General features: G+C 33.6%; 1 non-coding gene across 1 annotated transcript; it reads right to left on the reverse strand.

Moving 5' to 3' along the window:
• Positions 1–3,470: 3,470 nt before the first annotated feature.
• On the reverse strand, positions 3,471–3,577 carry LOC131177530 (small nucleolar RNA R71). Its single transcript, XR_009146973.1, has one exon. It is a non-coding gene; the product is annotated as a small nucleolar RNA R71 (small nucleolar RNA).
• Positions 3,578–18,797: the final 15,220 nt, after the last annotated feature.

Here is an 18,797-nt window from a genome sequence, read left to right on the forward strand (position 1 = left end):
TAGGTGTTGCCTAACTAGAGAAAAGAAATTTGTAACGCCCCTACTCCAACCACTAGAAGAATTGTTCGCTTTGGTCCACCCCATCCTGAGCCTCACAGTTTTGTCCCATAGGTGGAATGGAGAACTTCCCAGGAGGTCACCCATCCTGGTATTTCTCTCAAGTAAGCACGCTTAACCTCGGAGTTCTTCCAACTCTCTAGGCTATTCCACTAAAAGACGCCTCTAGTGATTAGTTTTCCCTATTTCAATGTATGATTCGGTTCATTCCTGCCCCCCATTTGGTCAAGGTCTCAAGCGAGGCCCAGCCTCCAGCCGCAGATTATTTCCCCTAGCCACACAAGATGTTACAGGCTTTCCAGCTTCCGCTTGGTTCATCCCTTAACCACACATCTACTGGAGGGGGTCCAGCTCTGATACCATCTGTAACGCCCCTACTCCAACCACTAGAGGAATTGTCCGCTTTGGCCCACCCCATCCTGAGCCTCATGGTTTTATCCCATAGGTGGAATGGAGAACTTCCTAGGAGGTCACCCATCCTAGGATTTCTCTCAAGCAAGCACGCTTAAACCCGGAGTTCTTCCAACTCTCCAGGTTATTATACCAAAAGGCGTCTCTAATGATTAGTTTCCCCCATTTCAATGTATGATTTGGTTCATTCCTACCCCCCATTTGATCAAGGTCTCAAGCGAAATCCCATCTCCAGCAGCAGATTATTTCCCCTTGCCGCACGGGATGTTACATCAAAACTTTTTATATACAGTAATTGATTATTCTAGTCCATTTGATATATCTAAGTTCATGGATAAGTTATATTACTGTTTTTATGGAAGTGTTAAGGGAGACATTGAAGCTCTCATTTATTGAAGGCTTTAAGTGCTCAATAATTAGTTCTAAAAGCATCTTGAACTAAAATTTGTAATTTTCCAATCTTAAATGGACAGTGAAATTTTCAAGTTTGTTGAAATGGCACAAAAAGATAACTACATCACTTCATGCAGGGTTACAATACCTTTAGCAAGAGCTAATTAGAAGCAACTTTGCACATTAATCAAAGTTGCTTCTTATAAGCTTCTCTAATTGTAATTTGACTCCCCATGTAGTGTTAGAATCCTCTTCCTTTTTTCATTCCAACAAACTCAATAATTTCTTTTACATGTGAGTATGGTAAATTACATCTTCCATTGTAGGATGCTTCTAGAACTAATAGTGAGCAATGTTACACTCATTTCATATAGGCATTCTAGGGTAGTTTTGCATCCATTTTGCCCTTATATTTTAGTATATTTTATGTTTTTAGCTTTATTTTAGCTTATTTGTTAAATTTAAATACTTTATATGTGATTTTTGTAATTTTGTTGTTTTTGATAGTATTTTGTGGCAAATCGAAGATCAATGAGTGCAATAGGAAGTGAATTGAAGAAATTTGGGATTCTTTAAGCATGGAGAAAAGTTGAAGAAATCAAACCTTGAAAAAGCAAACCAGCCGAAATTTGCTTGAGGCTTTGCTTAAGGTCATGCTTAGGGTAAAGCGTCAATGCTTAATGTGCAAGACTAGTCAAGCTTGAGTAAAATATTCCTTTTTACTATAAGTCCGCCGAGATTTCTTTGAAGTGCAGCAACCTTAGCGACAGTGAGACCAGAGGCTAAATTTGCTAAGAAAATTTAGGGTTAAGCCGAACCCTAAGCAGACTGCCCAGAACGTGAATAGTGCTGCTGACTTGGATAATTTTACACCTCATTTCCTATCCACTCCTTGTCTTTTATTTACTTTTAGGGCAACTTTTAGGGACCATATAAATTCATCATTTCCTTATTTTTGCCACAAGAGGAAAGGAAGGAAAAATAAAAAGGAAAGAAAATTTAATAGAAAGAGAGAGAGAAGACGCCATTCTCTCTTGGAAGAAGGAGCTGCTGCACGAGTTTGGAGCTCCAGAAACCAGAGACCTTGGTTCTTCCACCTGGGTTTTCCCATTTCAGTCCTTTTATCATGTTTTTCTTTATTCTTCCATCTATATTTCTTGTAAATACCATTATGAGTGAGTAATTCCTTTAGATTTCAGAGTGGGGAAATATGTTTTAGATTAATTTGTGGATTTGGATTGGGTATTTTCTTATCTTACATAAATATGAGTTTTGATTCCTTCCTTGTGTGCTTGATTTACTTGCCTAATGTTGGTACCCATTGGGTATTGTGTTAATCTTTGATTGAAGGACCGAAAGGTAAAAGTCATTGATGGGTAATCATGGATTGGAACTTAAAATCACCTAGATTTAGAAATAAACTAGGATTTTAAGAGGAATTAATTATTGGTTACAAAACTTAATGGGTTTTAAAGTAATCAAATACATACGAAAGTAGGTTTGGTTATTTTAGAATACGCTTTGATTTGCTTGAAAAAGATATCAAAGGGATTTAGAATCAATTTCCTTCAAACTCTATTTTTCCCTAAAAATTGGAATGCCCAAGACAAATCCCAATTAATTTATGCATAAACCCCCAACTCTAGAATCACTTTTACCATAATTAGACTTTTGCTTAAATTACCCATTGTTAATTTTAGTTTAATTGCAAGCTAGAATTAGAATTTATTTGTTTGCTCTTTACCCATTTCAATTGGATTAATCAATTTACCTTGCTCATTTACATTTACCATTTATTCATTAATCATTAGCCCAAATAATCGCTTCATTCATAGTTTAGTAATCAAACAGCAAATCCTCGTGGGAACGATACTTGATTCATCACTTTATTACTTGAGACGACCCGTATACTTGCGGATTAGTCACATCAAGTTTTTGGCGCCGTTGCCGGGGATTTGATTTTTGTTTGATATTGAACAATTGTTTGTTTGGTTAATTTGGGCATTTTATTTTATTTTCTTTTTACCATTTTACTTTGAGAATTTGTTTATTTTTGTTTTTCAGGTGCTTTATTTTATGAGAAGGACAAAAAGTGAAGAAATCAATCTATTCTTTGACCCAGAAATAGAGAAGACAGCAAAAGCTTTAAGAGCAGAATCTAAGAGGAGAAAAGCTGAAATTAAAGCTCAACAACAACAAGAAAGAGCACAAGAGCAAGAGCAATTACAAGAAGAAATGGCTGACAGCGCTCTGTGAAGGATCATGCCTATCCTAACATTGGAGATTTCATGCCAAGTATCACAAGACCAAGGGTAGAAGCTAATAATTTTGAACTGAAGCCTGCACTCTGTCAAATGGTACAACAAGCACAATTTGGAGGAAATCCAAGTGAAAGTCCACATGTGCATCTGGCACACTTTCTTGAGATCAAAGATATGTTGAAGATAAATGGAGTTTCTGATGATGCAATTCGACTCAGATTATTTCCTTTTTCTCTGAAGGACCGAGCTAGAGAGTGGTTACATTCTTTGCCACCGGGTTCTATCACAACATGGGATGAACTTTCTCAAGCATTTTTAGCTCAATATTTTCCACCAAGCAAGACAGCTAAGCTGAGAAATGAGCTGACTTCTTTTAAACCTAGAGATGATGAGAGCTTGTATGAAGCATGGGAGAGGTACAAGGATTTGCAAAGGAGATGTCCACATCATGGGATTCCTAAGTGGATGCTTGTTCAACACTTTTATAATGGAGTTTCACTAGCTATTAGGAGTACAATTGATGCATCTTACGGAGGTGACCTTATGGAGAAATCAAGATGAAGCTTTTCGCTCTTGATAAAATTGCTTATAACAACTACCAATGGAGTTGTGAGAGGAATGAGATCAAGAAACCAGTGTATGTTTGAGCTTGATGCCATGAATATGATTAATGCTAAGTTTGATGCTTTGACAAGGAAGATGGACAAGCTAAGTATGAAAGTAGATTCTTCAAAGGAGGTTCTAGTAATTCACTAGAAATTGAGCTGCAAATGTTAATTGTGCACTGATTTTTCTGCACTTAATCAAGATTTTTCAAGTGAGCAAGTGGATTATGTAGGAACTACAATCAAAGACCAGGTGGTAACCCATTTTCTGCAACTTATGATCCAAAGATGGAGAAACCACCCCAATTTCTCTTGGGGAGGTAGACAAGGACAGAATCGAATTTTCAAAGAACCTTCCGTATCAACAACATCGAATTTTCAGCAGAATAGAGGTCCTCCTCCGAATTTCTAAACCTCAAAATGCACCTGCTCCACCTCTACCACAACAAGCACAACCAGACAAGACAGCTAGATTGGAAGCTATGATTGAGACTCTACTTGTGAGCCATCAAAGTCAACAAGATATAATTTCTCAATTAGCATCTAAAGTGGATCAAATGGCAACACACAATAAGATGTTAGAGAATCAAATAGCTCAACAAGCTAGCTCTTTAAACAACAAAGCATTTGGGAAGCTCCCTAACCAACTAGAAAATTCAAGGGAGCATTGCAAGGCTATTACATTGAGAAGTAGAAAAATATTAGAGAGTGGAGATAAAAAGATTGAAGAGAAAATTGAAGAAGAGAAAAACGGAGAAGGAGATGAAAAAACTGAAGTTGAAGTTAGAATTGAAGCTGAGAAAGAGAGTTCAGTGGAAGAAAAAGAAAGTAAAGAGAAAGATAGTAAAGAGGAAGAACCTAAATATGTAGCACCTAAAGCCTACATGCCACCTTTACCATTCCCACAAAAGTTTCAGAAAGTAAAGTTGGAGAAACAATTTGGGAAGTTCTTGGAGGTATTGAAGTCTTTGCATGTGACTATTCCTTTCACTGATGCCTTAGCACAAATGCCTTCATATGCTAAATTTTTGAAGAAGATTTTGTCTAACAAGAAGAAGTTGGAAGAATTTGAGATGTAGCTCTCACGGAGGAAAGCGATGCTATTTTGCAAAATAAGCTTCCACCCAAACCGAAAGATCCCGAAGTTTCTCCATACCATGTCACATTGGGGATATCGGTATAGATAAGGCTTTATGCGATCTTGGAGCCGGTGTTAGTCCGATGCCATTGTCTATCTATGAGAAAGTGAAGATTGGAGAAATGAAGCCTACTACCATATCACTACTGATTAGCAGATAGATCTATTAAATTTCCAATTGGAATAGTTGAGAATGTTCCTCTGAAAGTTGGGAAATTTTTCATACCAGTGGATTTTGTGGTATTGGAGATGGAGGAGGATGTACACATTCCTATTATTCTTGGTAGACCTTTCCTTGCTCTCTTTGGAGCCGTGATTGATGTAAAAAATGGGAGGCTTACATTAGAAGTTGGGGAAGAGAAAGTTGAATTCAATTTGTTTCAAGCAATGAAAAAGAAAGATGATTCAAACTCATGCTTGAGAGTTGATGTGATAGATGAAGAGGTTAGAGAAGTGCTTAAAAAACAACATCCTAAAGATCCTTTAGAAGCTTGTTTGGTTCATAACATCAAAAAAAGGGATGAGATTGAAGAAGCTGCAGAATATGCTACAATTTTGGAAGGAAATCCACCATTGCCTATGGCTGATATTGAAAAGATTGGGAACTTGAAGCAAGAAACAACTTCATCATCAAAGTTTGAAAAAGGTGAAGCACCTAAGGTAGAGTTGAAACCTCTTCCAACAAATCTCAGGTATGCTTTTCTAGGGCAAAATTCTACATATCCTGTGATTGTTAATGCTAAATTGACTGATTGTGAGGTTGAAAAATTATTGAGAGTTCTTAGGAAGCATAGAAGGATAATTGGTTATACCATTGATGATATTAAAGGAATACATCCTTCTGTGTGCATGCATAGAATTTTGTTGGAAAATGACCATAAAGCCTCTCGAGAATCACAAAGGAGATTGAATCCAAACATGAAAGAGGTTGTGAAAAAGGAGATCTTGAAATTGATTGATGCGGTATCATTTACCCTGCTTTCGATGATGAATTGGGTAAGTCCAGTTCGTGTTGTACCTAAGAAAGGGGGCATCACAGTGGTGAAAAATGAAAATGATGAACTAATACCTACAAGAACTGTAACTGGATGGAGAATGTGTATAGACTATAGGAAATTGAATAAGGCAACTAGAAAGGACCATTTTCCATTACCATTTATAGATCAAATGCTTGAGAGACTAGCTCATCATTCTTATTTTTGCTACTTGGATGGCTATTCAGGGTTCTTTCAGATCCCTATTCACCCAGATGATCAGGATAAAACTACCTTCACATGTCCTTATGGTACCTTTGCATATCGAAGGATGCCATTTGGACTATGTAATGCCCCTGCTACATTTCAACGATGTATGATGTCCATATTTTCTGACATGATTGAGGGAATTTTGGAAGTGTTCATGGATGATTTTTCTGTGTATGGTAAATCTTTTGATGAATGCTTATCTAATTTGTCTAAGGTTTTGCAGAGATGTGAAGAGTTCAATTTAGTTTTGAATTGGGAAAAGTGCCATTTTATGGTGCAAGAAGGAATTGTTTTGGGACATCTTGTGTCAAACAGGGGTATTGAGGTGGATAAATCAAAGGTAGAAGTTATTGAGAAAATGCCACCCCCAACATCTGTGAAGGGAGTGAGGAGTTTCTTGGGGCATGCTGGATTTTATAGGAGATTCATCAAGGATTTCTCTAAGATTTCTAAACCTCTTACCAATTTATTGAGTAAAGATGTGGAATTTAATTTTGATACTAATTGTATGAATGCTTTTTGCAGGATAAAGGAAGCTTTGATATCTGCTCCTATTATGCAGCCACCCGATTGGTCATTACCTTTTGAGTTAATGTGCGATGCTAGTGATTATGCTATTGGGGCTGTTTTGGGACAAAGGAAAGATAAGAAGGTGTATGCAATATACTATGCAAGTAGGACCTTAGATGATGCTCAAATAAATTACTCTACTACAGAGAAAGAGTTTTTGGCAGTAGTATTTATAGTAGACAAATTCAGGTCCTACCTTGTGGGGTCTAAGGTAATAGTGTACACGGATCATGCAGCTATCAAGTATCTCCTTCAGAAAAAAGAGGCTAAACCTAGATTGATAAGGTGGGTGTTACTCCTTCAAGAGTTTGACTTGGAAATTAAAGATAAGAAAGGAGTAGAAAATGTGGTAGCGGATCATCTATCTAGATTGAGGCAAGAACAAGGAGACAATCTAGGAAAAGAGCCCCTAATAGATGATTATTTTCCTGATGAGCAACTGCTAGTAATCATGAATGCAAAACCCCTTGGTATGCAGATTTTGTGAACTATCTAGTGTGTGGAATCCTTCCACTGATTTAACATGGCGAGAAAAGAAGAAATTTCTTTTTGATGTGAAGGATTATGATTGGGAGGAACCATTTTTGTTCAAGAAATGTGGAGATGGGCTGATTAGAAGATGTTTAGCTGATGAGGAGATAGGGAATGTTATCAAAGATTGCCATTCTTCACTTTATGGGGGTCATATGAGTGTGACAAAGACTAGAAAAAGTTCTTCAAGCAGGGTTCTTTTGGCCACACATGTTTAAGGATGTGAGGAAGTTTGTAAATGCATGTGATAGGTGTCAAAGGATGGGTAATATCTCAAAGAGAGATGAAATGCCCCTCCAAAATATATTGGAAGTGGAATTATTTGATGTGTGGGGCATTGATTTCATGGGACCTTTTCCATCGTCCTTGGGACACAAATACATTTTAGTTGGAGTAGATTATGTAAGCAAATGGGTTGAAGCTATACCATCTCCAACTAATGATGTAAGAGTTGTGATTAAATTCCTTAAAAAGTTCATTTTTACAAGATTTGGAACTCCACGTGCCATTATAAGTGATGGAGGTTCTCATTTTTGCAACCATCAATTTGAAAGATTATTGCAAAAATATGGAGTGAAGCATAAGGTTGCAACACCCTACCATCCACAAACTAGTGGTCAAGTGGAGATCTCCAATAGAGAGCTGAAAAGAATTCTTGAGAAAACAGTGAATTGTTCGAGGAAAGATTGGTCACTAAAGTTAGATGATGCTCTTTGGGCCTATAGAACAGCCTTTAAAACTCCTATCGGAACTACCCCATTTAGATTGGTTTATGGGAAGGCTTGTCATTTACCTTTGGAGTTGGAGCATAGAGCATATTGGGCCATAAAGATACTGAACTTTGACTTAAAGACTGCAGGAGAAAAAAGAATGCTGCAACTAAATGAACTTGAGGAGCTTAGATTGGATGCTTATGAAAATGCCAAGCTTTACAAGGAAAGAACTAAGAGATGGCATGATAAGCATATTAGGAAGAAAATATTTCAAGAAGGTGATGTTGTTCTCCTATATAACTCTAGGTTAAGGTTATTTCCAGGAAAATTGAAGTCAAGATGGTCAGGGCCCTACACTGTTATAAAAGTATACCCCTATGGAGCTGTTGAGATAGGCAATGAGACCTCAGGGACTTTCAAAGTTAATGGGCAGAGATTAAAGCATTATATTGTTGGAGAACCCACGCAAAAGTTTGTAGAGGTTTCATGGCTTGGTTCTCCAGTCAGGGATACTTAGGAGAATTGGAGTGGAAGGTCAAGCTTAAGACCTTAAACAAGCGCTTCTTGGGAGGCAACCCAAGCGTATCCTTTTATAGTTCATTAATTTTCCATTTCATTTCACTTTCAGTTTTCACCCTCATTAATCTCAAAAGTGACATTTGTTTATCTTTTGTAGGTCATTCATGAAGATTGGGCAAGTTTACACTTGTGGCAAAAACAAAGAATTAAAGGGAAGCAAGTATAAGCAAAATTCTGCACTTTATGCAGTACCTGTGAACAGTAACACCTTTAAACTTGTGCTAAATTGCTGATATTGCAATCTACTTGATGGCACATGTTTGATTTTGTGTCTTGTGTAAATTCTGCAAAATGCAACTTGAATGAGGATCAATTTTGATATTTAGGACTGATGTGAGCTTTATTGAAGTGCAAAAATAGTGTTTGTTAAGTTTTACCTTTTAGTGTATATATGATTTTGTAGTCTGATAGGAATTTGTATGCTTTTGTTTGGAATTGCTACTAATTTTTGAAATCTGCAGATTTTTGCTACTGTTCATGCTGCTAAAAAGGTCAATTTCTATGTCTTTTCTGCAATTCTTGAATGCTTGGAACTTGTCTCAAATGCTACTGAAAATATGCTTTTGGTATAAGTTTAGAAAGGAGACCATTTCATTGAATGTGCAAAAGGGTAGTCACAATTGGTGCCTAAATTGAAAAATGCTTGCATAAGCTAAATGAATATATTGTGTTTGATGAGTGCTAAGAGATGATGAACTTAAATCCCTCAATTTTATGGTGTTTGTATGTATTTGGAAATTGCTGGGGGTCATGATAGAATTCCATAGCTTGTAGACTGTTTTTGGCAAGCAAAACCACAATTTTTCTCAAAACCTACCGAAACTTGCTGATGACATTGCTTGTCAAGCAGAGTCTTAAGCAAATTCTGCTGAACCTTATGCTTAACCCCAAGCATGGCCCATCTTACAACAGGTCTGCCCCACAATTTAAAATAGCCCAAGATGTCCGCCAATTTGCCAAAAGCCTTCGCCCACACTCCCGATAGACCTCGTCGATTTTTTTTTTTCCCACGCCATTTCTTCCGGCAATTTTTACAGGAAGCCGAAAGGTTTCTTCCTTTCCATTAAAATGGTAAGAACGAAAATGTGGTCTTCCCACAAACCCAAACTCAGCAAATTTCGACCTAAAATGGGTACTCCATCTTCATTGCCCGCAAACCCTAACCCCAGCCCCAGTCCACCACTACCCCAATCACCGCCACCACAAACGCCGCCATTACCACAATCACCACCACCCCAGTCACCGCCACCACCCCCAAGCCAAATACCACCTCTCATTCCGCCGACTCCCCTCTCGCCGCAATCTGAGCCACAACATGAAACGCCAATTCCCGATTCCCATTCCCCAGAACCAGCGCCTGAACCTATGCCTACTCAAACGAAAACCCAAGGCAAAACAAAAAAGGCTGCAAGTAAACCTAAGAAAACCCACAGCCGGGAAAGCGAAACGATTACCCTCTGTTCCTTTCTACCTGAATTCACCACCTCGGCCCCTCTGAATCGGTTAGCAAAAGGACCAGGTCTTCCTCACAAACTCCAGCACCAGTGACCCAATCACCGATAACTCAGTCTCCCTTACACTCTCCAGCACCTGCGTCATCTGCAGATACTATAGAGGAGGTAATTTCTCCATTACCTTGGGCTTTTAGGGATATGGATATGAAAAAGGCATATGAGAAATTACTTTCTAAAACTATTTTGGCAAACAAGTATATGGATGAGCAGATTTTGAAAGAATTAGGCATTTATGATTCTGTCTTTGCCTATTTGGATGTTGTTAGCTGGACTGATTTTGCTAAAATTAGGGAACCAGTGTACAAGGATCTAACCCTCGAATTTTTGAGTTCCCTAAGGTTGAGTTTCAAACTAACAGTGCCTGAACATAAAGATATGATATATTTTCAATGTCTTTGGAATTGATAGGGAGTTAGACATGGTCTATGAATGCAATTTTGGTTTTCGAGTTCGGTATAAAACATTGAGTGGCAGCAAACTGTTTATGACCCTGTTCAATTCTGGAAGGACATTGCACCTTTTGGGGGTTATTATAGACAGAGGACTGCAAAAGCCTCTAGGATAGTTGACCATGTATTGAAATACCTCCATAGGTTCATCACTTACACTGTTTTAGGAAGGGGACACGATGAATGATTGTGGGTCTTTGGGGATTTGTTTCTCTTGTGGTGCATGTAGGAGAGAAAACAAGTAAGTACAGCCCATTTCATAGCTACTCATTGGCACCAAATTGTCACAACTCATACTAAAGGTAGTATTGTTTTTGGGGTGTATATAAGCTTATAGCAAACTCATTTAGCTTTGATGCTAGTCTATATAAATTCTTTGCCGGTTTACTGGGAATCATATATAAAGACAATGTTCTTTGCATATGGATGTTTGTGAGAAAGTAGGCCATACCTATACTCTGTGCAAAGACATCCTGATACCACTGGTACTACAGACCCCACTACCTTTACACCAGCAGAACCACAACCAACCACTACCCCACAGTTTTCAGCAGACATTTTATCCATCTTAAGATCCTTGGAATCCAGAATAACAAATTTCACTGTCCAACCATCTGTTCCCTCACCTGACACCACAGAAATTCTTGCTACCTTGAAAAACTTAGAAATCAAAATTGAAGCCATGGGTCAGGAGCAGGTTAACCAAAAGAAGAAGCTAGAAAAGAAACTTAAAAAGAGATTTTTATCTCTTAAAAAGAAACAAAAGCAACATCAACTTCAAATGCTGGAGCTTTACAACAAACTGGCCCAATCCTACAACAACTTATGTCATTGGGGCCAAGCCATGTTTCAAGAAATGAAAGACTTAACAGAAAACTTGGAAACTGCTTCTGAAGCTTCGGATCACAATGAACCTACTGCAGAACATGAAGCACACCCTGGTTTAGCAGAAAAGCCTTGACAGCAAAGCTTGATCAGTAGCAATAGTTTTAATTTCTGTTTTAAGTTTATTTTTGTAATTTGTTTATTTTAATTTTCAAACTTTGGTCATGGTTGTAATACTTGGGTACTTAGTTTTTATTATTATCTCTGCACTTCTTTCCTTTCGTTTACTTTCTTTTATTTTATTTTCTGCTATGGACATAGTTATTCTGTGAATGCTTTTTAGTTTAATCCTTTATTTAACTGTTAGATCTTATTTCTTTACACTTTTTCATCTTCTTGCACATTATTTTTGCACTTTATCTTTTCTTCAATCCTAATTTTGTTGACATTAATGAGTTGCACAAATTTTCTCTGAGCCACACCTGTTCCACATCAGTTGGAGGTAACAGCTTACCCTTACACCATTTAAGCTTATGGTATGTTGCCAATGCTTCTGCTTTCGCTTTATCCTACGCAACAGGTTAAGCAACATCTTAAGCAGTGTAAATTCATACATTTGGGATACTTTTTCACATTTTTCTCTCTAAAGCTTCATTGTTAATATCAGTTTGAGCTAATTTTGACATACTTGAGCTTATATTGATTTAATCCCCAATTGTATAAATTTCAATAATTGAGTAATTCACACAATTTTGCCCATCTTTGCATTGATTTTAAACATTGAGGACAATGTTTCATTTGAGTTTGGGGGTGAGGGCAAAATTTTTGCAAAATTTTTTTAAAAAAAATTTCTTTCATTCATTTATTGCATTTCATGCATCCATATATAGATAATCCATATACTTATACATAAACCACACACATGTCTATACCCATATACATACATTTGCATATAGTTTTCATATAGATTACACTTAGTTTTAATTTGATTTATGCATTCATTTTAGGATCATGCATATCATAAAAATGATTTTTTTTACCTTGTCCTTAGAGGATTGAGAATTACTTTGAAGAGCAATTGAGCTTACTTTTAGAAGGGTTTGATGGATTGAAAGTTCTAGATAGGTGCAAAGTTATTAGATTCTTGCTTTAGTTTATATCTTCTTAGCCAAGGGCCACCCAATCAATTGCGTTGACTTTGAGTGCCAAGAGAAAACTCTAGGGTGAGAAGTGGCTAATTGATGTCTCACCAATCCTAGAACAATCTTTCTAAACCTTTCAAGGCGAAATCATAGCATACACTTGAAAAAGAAATGATCTAGGCATTCTTTGAATTTTAAACCCATATTTTAGCCTTAGCCAACCTCACTTAAAAATTTTCCTTTGAAACCAATTTGAGCCTACATTTATCCCTCTTATTTCTTTGGAACCCACATTAATGCCTAGCCATAACCCAAACACTTACCTACCCTCTATGAGATAATCCTTTGAGTGATAGATACAATTAAAATAATAATAATAATAATAATAATAATAATAATAATAATAATAATTAGTTGGGAGAAGTGACTAAAAAAAAGGGCTAGCAAATTCAATTATGGTATGTAAAGTAATTCACCACCCAAGTATACAAAGAAATGAGTTTGGGGGTGAATTGAAAGGGACAATTATAATTCAAGTCAATGTTATTTATGTAGTCCCTCTAAAAGCTTCAAAATTATATGCTAGCATTGGTGAAAAGTTATAAAGTTCCTTCTCCCAATTGATTCAAAAAAAAAAAAAAATTTTGTGTATTTTGATCTTTTAATAATTTGATTATTCTCATATTTTGTTACCTTTATCCTTTCCTTGTTAGCCACATTATCACCCCCTTAGCCCCATTACAACCCTTGAAAGTCCTTTTGATCTTTTGATGGTGTTTTGCTACATTAGTGGAGATTGGAATAGGAGAATTGCCTATGGGATTGGGATATCATTAAATCCATTCATTTACTTCCATCATTATTTGGGACACTTTAGTTTATGGATTACCCTATAGTTTATTTAGGCATGATTATTCTTTGTGATTGATTGGTTTGGGCTTGATGATATGGATAATTGACCCAAGGCTAAGCGGTGATAACTTTGGTAAGGATTGAATTCTTTGCATCTTGAAAGTGGGTATATGGTTTGTTGGTGGCTAAAAGTAAGCTTGAGAGTTTGGATAAGTAATTTTCATAAATTTAAGGTAAGGTACCCCAAATTGTATTAATTGTTTTAATTTGCTTGAGGACAAGCAAAGATTTGAGTTTGGGGGAATTTGTTACACTCATTTCATATAGGCATTATAGGGTAGTTTTGCATCCATTTTGCCCTTATATTTTAGTATATTTTATGTTTTTAGCTTTATTTTAGCTTATTTGTTAAATTTAAATACTTTATATGTGATTTTTGTAATTTTGTTGTTTTTGATAGTATTTTGTGGCAAATCGAAGATCAATGAGTGCAATAGGAAGTGAATTGAAGAAATTTGGGATTCTTTAAGCATGGAGGAAAGTTGAAGAAATCAAACCTTGAAAAAGCAAACCAGCCGAAATTTGCTTGAGGCTTTGCTTAAGGTCATGCTTAGGGTAAAGCGGCAATGCTTAAGGTGCAACACAAGTCAAGCATGAGCAGAAAAGTCCATTTTACTATAAGTCTGCCGAGATTTGCTAAAGGTCTGCTTAACCTTAAGCAGACAGTGAGACCAGAGGCTAAATTTGCTAAGAAGCTGCTTAGGGTTAAGCCGAACCCTAAGCGGTATGAAACGTGAATAGTCTCTTGACTTGGATAATTTTACACCTCATTTCCTATCCACTCCTTGTCTTTTATTTACTTTTAGGGCAACTTTTAGGGACCATATAAATTCATCATTTCCTTATTTTTGCCACAAGAGGAAAGGGAGGAAAAACAAAAAGGAAAGAAAATTTAATAGAAAGAGAGAGAGAAGACGCCATTCTCTCTTGGAAGAAGGAGCTGCTGCACGAGTTTGGAGCTCCAGAAACCAGAGACCTTGGTTCTTCCACCTGGGTTTTCCCATTTCAGTCCTTTTATCATGTTTTTCTTTATTCTTCCATCTATATTTCTTGTAAATACCATTATGAGTGAGTAATTTCTTTAGATTTCAGAGTGGGGAAATATGTTTTAGATTAATTTGTGGATTTGGATTGGGTATTTTCTTATCTTACATAAATATGAGTTTTGATTCCTTCCTTGTGTGCTTGATTTACTTGCCTAATGTTGGTACCCATTGGGTATTGTGTTAATCTTTGATTGAAGGACCGAAATGTGAAAGTCATTGATGGGTAATCATGGATTGGAACTTAAAATCACCTAGATTTAGAAATAAACTAGGATTTTAAGAGGAATTAATTATTGGTTACAAAACTTAATGGGTTTTAAAGTAATCAAATACATACGAAAGTAGATTTGGTTATTTTAGAATACGCTTTGATTTGCTTGAAAAAGATATCAAAGGGATTTAGAATCAATTTCCTTCAAACTCTATTTTTCCCTAAAAATTGGAATGCCCAAGACAAATCCCAATTAATTTATGCATAAACCCCCAACTCTAGAATCACTTTTACCATAATTAGACTTTTGCTTAAATTACCCATTGTTAATTTTAGTTTAATTGCAAGCTAGAATTAGAATTTATTTGTTTGCTCTTTACCCATTTCAATTGGATTAATCAATTTACCTTGCTCATTTACATTTACCATTTATTCATTAATCATTAGCCCAAATAATCACTTCATTCATAGTTTAGTAATCAAACAGCAAATTCTCGTGGGAACGATACTTGATTCATCACTTTATTACTTGAGACGACCCGTATACTTGCGGATTAATCACATCAAGCAATAGAAGCCTTCAATGAAATAAGAGCTTTGTTAATGTCATTTGCAAAACTTCCCTAAATATCCTAATTTAAATTAGGAATGAAACTTAAGGGGTGTTTGATTCATTTTTCGGATGTAACTTGTAGCTAATAGATAATTTTTCAGTCTTAAAATAAATAATATAATATATATCCTTATTAATTAATTTACATATCTCCAGCAATAGTTAAATATAATTTTACTAAACACTTAATATAAATAAATTATCATCAGTTAACGGTTATCAATGGTACCCAACAGTTAAACCAAATAGGTCATAAATAAACCAAATAGATTAAAATAATCAATAACTTTATCAAATGATTTTGATTTTTGTTCTACATTTCCACGACACATATATACAGAACAACACATTCTACCATCTCTATTCCCATCGTTGTATGACTTTATCCCTTTCCCTCGCTAATTTAAATTACTCACTCCATCGCACCTCATCTGTATCTTCCCCCGCCTTTCTTTGTCAATTTTTTAAGTTCTTCTAGCGCCATGGTTCATATAGTTACACCTCTCATCTAAGTTTGATTAATTAGGACTTCGTATGTTTAAAAAAATATATTTTTTTAATAATATTTTTTATATTTTTTAAGTATTTGGAGGCACTCATAAAATTATTTAATAAAAAATTTTTTTTTAATTAAAATAAAAATTATATTATTTTTAAGGAAAGTAAATTCTTCTTTTTAGAAAAAAAATTATTTTTAAAATTTTAATAATTTTATTAAAATGTAAAAATATTTATATATGTATAATATAAATATATATAATTAATTTAATATTATAATTAAATAATAAAAAATATTTTTATCAAAAATATTTTTTAAAAAATAATATTTATAAAAAAAATTTTTATATATAAATTATTTATTGTAAGTCTAGGTTTGCAAATGTTCCATCCCTAGGCATGGCTAAAGGCCAAGAGATGGGCACCACCTATAAGGGTTCGAAGTACAGGAGGCACACAGGTACATGTACCATCCTTGCCTAATCTAGCCAAGGGTGGTGCAGACTCTAATATTACATTCGTTATTGATGGTCCTGCTTTACTAGCAATTCAGACTATGCCGGGTCATTCTCCCTTGACTTATGGGCTCTCTAGCTCCAGCTCAGACTGCTCAATATCAATCCTAAGGGAGTTTCTAACTATAATTTAATTTTTTTTATCAGTTAAAATTTTATTTTGTTAATAATTAAATTTTAATATTATAATAATAATAATAATAATAAAGTAAATTAAAATAATTAATGAAAAATAACAATAAAAATGCATTAAAATGAGCCTGGACCATGCTGGATTCAATGTTAACATCAACCACAAATTTAATTTTAGTATTATTAAATGGATTATATTTATATATTCTCCCCAGAATAATTATAAATCTAAGATAAATATATTTGAATAGTAAAACATTGAAACAAATGAATATTTAGATTTAATTTAGTTTTAAAATTTTATGATATTTAAATATAAATATAAAAAAATTGTAGGTATTTTAAATTAACATCATCTTCGTTAATATGGTCCAAGCTCATTTTAATACATTTTTATGGTTATTTTGTGTTAATTATTTTATTTTATATTTTTATTATTTATATTAAAATTTAGTTATTAATAAAATAAAATTCTAGCTGATTAAAAAAAATAAAATTATCGTTAGAAGCTCTCTAGTGCTGCTCCTTTGCCATGGAATAAGTTGGCTTTGCTTTGACAGCTGGCGTCTTCTATATTGTTGCCGTCCTTTTGCACAGAAAGTCTAACATACTTGAGAATACTTATTCAAATGGTATTATCTTGTTTAAATATATTTATAAAAAATATTTTTTTAATTAACATTTTATTTGATAAATATTATTTTGTAAATAATTTTAAAATTACATTGATTTGATAAATAATTTTGTCATTATTTTCTGATTAACATTTATACTCTTTTTATTTTATAAAAAATATTTTCACATCTTTTAATGTTTAAAATATTTTAAAAAATTAATCAATAATAAAAAAAAGTAACTTTAATTATCATATTAAAATATAAAATACTTATATATATATATAAACATACAAATTTAACCGGTTAGCGACGGAGTTATTGTGAGTTCACGATAGATTACTTATGCCGGTCGCTATTATATTTGACGAGGAGACTTTTTAGCTGTCTTTTGTCATTTACTATTCTGTTGCTTTTTTTGATTTTGCCAGGAATATATCTTATTTAGGGATGGTATCCAATAAGATGCTTATAAAAATTATTTTATTTAAATTTAAATTTATTAATATTTAAAAATTTAAATTTATCTTAAATTTAATTAAAATTTATTATTAAATATTTAAATTTTTCTCAAACTTAATTATTATTATTTGAAAAATATTTAAATATATTTAATTTATATAATTTAATTAATAATTTATATAAAAAATTATTTTTATCAATAATTTATATTTTAAAAAGTTAATAATTAAATAAAATATTTAAATTCCATTTTATTTAAGATAAAATATATAAATATTTTTAAATATTATTATAAAAAATATATATTTTATATTTAATTAAGTATTTATATGAATATGTATTAATAATGAATATCAAGTATATAAAATTCAAACCTATAATGAATAATATTTTTCAAACTTAAACTTATTTCAAATTCGATTATATACTATTTAAATTTATTTTATTAAAATTCAATCAAATCAAGTATCTGTAAAAATCTAACCTGTTGCTATCTCTATTTATTAACACGAGGAATCTTCTTATTTAGTGACGAATTTGTTTTTTAAGGAAAAGTTAGCGACAAATTATATATTGGTTAAACTGTAAAATTTTGTAGCATTTTCTTAACACATAAGAACCTTTTTTAATTATAGTTTCTTTCTCTGACATAATTTTTTTTTTTAATAGTTGAATACCTAATCCTAGGGTTGAGCAGAATTTGATTCAAATCGAAAAATCAAACCGAATCAAATTAATTCGGTTCAATCGATTTGATTTTAAAATTTAATCGGTTCGGTTCGATTTTATATTATAAAAATTTTAGTTATTTCGGTTCGATTCGATTTTAAAGAGAACAAAATTAGTTAAACTGAACCGAACTAAATAGTAATTTTATATATTCAAATCGAACCAAATTGAACCGAATTAATTTTTGAATTAATTTATTTTTTGGGGAATTTATGAATTATATTTAATTATATATGTATAAATTGTTTAATTTCATTGATTGATGGTTAATAGATTCAAACCAAAGTTAAAATTAGACCAAATAACTTGAAAATCAAGTCTAAATTAAAAAATTAATCAAAAATTAAAATCGATCGATTTGAACCGAATAGAACTTAAATAGAACGGTTCGGTTCGATTTTTCATCAATTTCGATTCGGTTCGCTTTCTAAAATATATAATTCTGTTTTCATAATTTAATTCGATTCGGTTCGATTCGGCTCGATTTGATTCGGTTCGAACCGAATGCTCACCCCTATGTAATTCAGAAATATTTTAATATTATAATAAAAAATAAATTAAAAGTTTTAATTTATAGATAAACATGTAATAATAAGTTTTTGGCTCAATTTTAATTTTTTGCATATTTTTATT

The sequence above is a fragment of the Hevea brasiliensis genome, unplaced genomic scaffold, assembly GCF_030052815.1.
Source record: "Hevea brasiliensis isolate MT/VB/25A 57/8 unplaced genomic scaffold, ASM3005281v1 Scaf540, whole genome shotgun sequence".
NCBI lineage: Eukaryota > Viridiplantae > Streptophyta > Magnoliopsida > Malpighiales > Euphorbiaceae > Hevea > Hevea brasiliensis.